The sequence below is a fragment of the Lipotes vexillifer genome, unplaced genomic scaffold, assembly GCF_000442215.2.
Source record: "Lipotes vexillifer unplaced genomic scaffold, Lipotes_vexillifer_v1.1 scaffold76, whole genome shotgun sequence".
NCBI classification, from domain to species: domain Eukaryota; kingdom Metazoa; phylum Chordata; class Mammalia; order Artiodactyla; family Lipotidae; genus Lipotes; species Lipotes vexillifer.
This window is the reverse complement of record NW_006773751.1, coordinates 2,807,543-2,811,999: the sequence shown is the minus strand read 5'-3', so window position 1 is coordinate 2,811,999 and position 4,457 is coordinate 2,807,543.

Below are 4,457 nucleotides of genomic sequence, written 5' to 3'. Positions count from 1 at the left end.
TTTGCAGGCTGAGAGTCTGGCCCTTCAGTCCCTGTTGCCCACATCATTCCATTTTCACCTACCTTTACTCTAAGTTTACCTACGTATTGGCCTTCATAAAATCTAAGCGATCTAATCAGATACAGTCTAATTGTATCTAATGTCCTAATCTCTCTGCATCATTATTTTCTCTTTAATTGTGAAGCCCCCTTTTAAATTACTTCATTGCCCCGGTATTTCACTTACCTTACTGTCTCTTTATCTAGTTCGCTGAAGGACTCAGTTAAGAACAATTTTCAAAGCATTAAAGCATCCCATGACAAACGCTTCTGGCTAGCGCTTCTAGCTGTCCTAGAGGGTCAGTTCAAACTGCACAGTTCAAACTCCACAGTTCTATAGGCGGATTCTGCGAGTCTCTGGAAGAGGCACCAGACTCGTCAGTTCTGCGCTACCATGCAGGGCTCCTTCTCGGACAGGCAGCAAATTGCCTCGGTCCCATTTCTGCAGAACATTGGATCGCTGGGGTAGAAATGGAAAGCAAGCTACTGTCGCGGGAATCAAGGTCTGCTCGCGCAAATTCTACCGCTTGGTGGGCCAAGGCCAGCGAGAGTCTCTGGCCCTGGGAACTCCGCGCACTCGGGGAGGGGCGGGGCGGCCGTGGGCGGTGGGCGGAGCCTGACGGCGGGCGGGAGCACCAATGAAAGCCTCAGCCGGCGCTGGCCATGCGCATGACGCTGCGTAGCGGGCTGCGAGGCTGGGGGCGGAGGGGCTGGGGAGTTGGGCGCGTTACATTCGTTTGCTGTTGGGCTGGCGGCGTTGGCGGCCTGGGGCAGCCGGGAAGCGAGCGGTCAGGTGCTGACCTTCCTGCCAGCCGCGCTGTGACGGCTTCTCGGCTTTGCCCTCCTTGCTGAGGTCCCCGCTGCCAGGCTCCGGCCCCAGGTAATGCCCATGCTCCCCAGTCCCCTCCTCACTTCCTGCCAGGGTCCACCCGCCTCTGCCGGAGAAGAAGGGGAGAGAAGTGGCGGCTGCAACTCCGGCTCGGGGGCCTGGCCTTGTCCTGGGCTGAGGGGAGGGGGAGGCTCCGCGAGTCCTGGGCAGTTTGGGGGATGGGGCGGGCGGGAAAGTTACCTTCGGGCGCCGGTATGGCTGGCAGCCTTTTAAACCTTGGAGGTTTGTTTGGTGGCCCCTCAAATCCTGTGACATCTCTCAAGCCAGTAGTAAAGAAAGTTATGAATTAGAATACATTTTATTCCTTAAAAAGCGAAACCAAAAACGCACTCAGAGTGTCAGCTTCTGACTGATTTTAGGGGAAAAAAGTGTGAAGAGATAGGTGGTACTTCAAGACATCGAAATCTGGGTACCAAAACCTTTAATCAACCCATTTTATTTTGACGTATTAGGATGTGATTAAATTTCTGTCATTCTTAAATGTTAATACCCATGCAGTTTAAATGATATGTATATTTAAAAGTTATTTGTAAGCGAGAAACAACTATAAGCTCTCAGGTGGGTGCTATCTGTTTAAACTAATTTTTTTCCAGAGTCCCTTGAATTCGAGTAGAATTCAACTCGAAGCATTCTTCTTTTTTTCCCCTTGCATTAAGTTGGGCGATATTGATGTTAGGGAAGTTGTGTGTTTAGGCATGAGGATGGATTTTGGAAGGAGCTCTGATGCATTCAAGAGTAATCCTTTAAAAATGCACGTGTCTCATTGCATCATGTGCTGAGAACTTTCAAGATTTCACATTCTTAGGATAAAGATCAAAACACTGCTGCCACTCTTATCTCCAGTTCAGTTTGAGCTCTCTGGGCTCCAGCCACACCGGTTTTATTTTTGTTCTTCTAAGAAAGCCTCTTTCTCTTTAGTATCTCCTGGTCTTTAGGGGTTTACCTTCACCTCTAATTCGCTCATTTTCTCTAATATCAGCCCTAATATCACTTTTTCAGGAAACCCATCCTGTGGGGGGTTAAACCCTCCTAGCGCTCTATTCTTCTTAGCTGCAGTTAATCATCAATTGTAATGAGCTGCGTTAGTTACTTAGATGCTTTGTTTCTTCTACTAGCATGTAAATTTCATGAAGGCTGGGCTAGTCCATCTTATTTAGGTCTTAGTTCGCAGTCTGGCCCAGCACCTGGCACAATGAGAGAATGAATAAGTTGGAGGACAGAGGAGGGAACTTCTTTTTTTTTTTTTAATGATTGCTTTTATTTATTTTATTTTTGGCTGCATTGGGTCTTCGTTGCTGTGCGTGGGCTTTCCCTAGTTGCGTCGAGCAGGGGCTACACTTCGTTGCGGTGCGCGGGCTTCTCATTGTGGTGGCTTCTCGTTGCAGAGCGTGGGGTTTAGGCACGCGGGCTTAAGTAGTTGTGGCACGCAGGCTCAATAGTTGTGGCGCACGGGCTTAGTTGCTCCTTGGCATGTGGGATCTTCCCGAACCAGGGATCGAACCTGTGTCTCCTGCATTGGCAGGCGGATTCTTAACCACTGCACCACCAGGGAAGTCCCAAGGAGGGAACTTTTGAATGAAAAATATTAACTAGAGATTACCTGTTTCCTTTGGGAAGGAAAAGGAAAAAGTTTTTAACAAAGGCCAGTTAACAAAATTTATTTTTGGAATTTATCACATAGGATAAATGATTATAGTGACCATACAGGTGTAAATGAGAATTTGTGTTCTTTAGTTTTGCTAATTGATAAGCCAGTTCTTTGATATGTAAATATAGGGTTGTACTAGGGCAAACCTTTATTTGGAAAGAAGAAAGGGAACCTTTATGTTTTGAATTGTATCTGTAAAGTGTTTCTCTTTACCCCTACTGAACCTGGGAGTGATGTAACAAAGTCTTCACCTAGAGTAGGTGTTCCTGTTCAATGTTTCTTTTTTTTTTTTATAGATTTAAAGGTGCTTTTGAAAGCTTTATTAATAAGGAACACTGCAGGCAGGCTAAAGTGAACACTTCTTTCCAACGTGATTCATTTTAGTGGTTCAATCCAATTCTTTTTGTTTTGCTTTCTTAAGGCAAGTTAGATACTACCACACTGAACATTCCAAAACCAGTGAACTGGTTGGATTCTTAAGAAATAATTGTTCAGTGTGTTGTATTTTTAAAATAGCTAGTCAGCTTTATGCCACTTTGGGTGTAAATGTTTCTGCTGCCACTTACTGTCATGTGACTGAGTTTAGTAGTGTTTCCGAATCTTTTGCACCTTTTAAAATGGAAATTTTAAGTGAGGTATATGATGCACTGACCCTGGCACCCAGCACTTTAAATGTTACTGACATGATAAACATGAGTGCCTATTTCCTTTATTGCTGCACCTCTTGTGAGACTAATCTTATGATCATGATTTTCACTTCCTCAACTCATTTTGCAACCCAATTCAATATGTTTCTTTATCTCTCTTCCTGAAACTAATTATGCATGTAAATTGTAGCTACTAATGTCCCCAAATTGTGAAATACTCAGTACCCCACGCTCTTTTTTTTTTTTCTCCTGTATGTTTTTGGTCCTACCTGAATTTTCCATGGTATTGGCCGTAGGTTACCTCTTGTATCTTCTAACTTGATTTGGAACATTGCTTGCTCCTGGTTCTCCTCTAATCTTTCCTAGGCCTTGTTTTTTTTTTACAGTTCTTTAATTGCCTTGTAATATTGGAAAATGTTAACCACTTCTAAAATGAGATAATAGTGGGAATTCCCTGGCAGTTCAGTGGTTAGGACTCTTTCAGTGCTGTGGCCTGGGTTCAATCCCTGGTCAGGGAACTAAGATCCCTCAAGCCATGTGGCGTGGCCAAAAGAAAAAAGGGTTAATAGTATCTTCCATATAGATTGTTTTGAGGATTAAATGAGCCAAAGTAAGTACTAGGCAAATGTTAGCTTTGTTATTTCCTAAGTAATCTCTTTTCTTGACTTATGGCCTCTCCCTGAGACTTCCTTCCTGTGCTTGGCCTTAGCTGCTGCCTATACACCAATGAATCCCACATCTCTCTCTTTAGTCCAGATTTGTATATTCATTGGCCTGTTGGCTGTCATCACTTGGCTGACTCACCGGTGTATCATATTGAACTTATCTACTCATTTCTCTTCTCCTGTAGTTACTTAGCTTAATGGCACCCCTGTAGGCTTAGTTAGGAAACTCGCTTGGGATCTGTATTTCCAACTGCCTTCTGGATGTAGGCACCTGGATATCTCATAGATGCCCCAGATTAATGTTTGTAAATTTATCCGATCTCTCTTATCTCTTCATGAAACCATTTGTCCATTTAAGAAATACATGTCGGGCTTCCCTGGTGGTGCAGTGGTTGAGAGTCTGCCTGCCGATGCAGGGGACATGGGTTCGTGCCCTGGTCCGGGAAGATCCCACATGCCGCGGAGCGGCTGGGCCCATGAGCCATGGCCGCTGAACTTGCGCATCCGGAGCCTGGGCTCCGCAAACGGGAGAGGCCACAACAGTGAGAGGCCCGCGTACCGCAAAAAAAA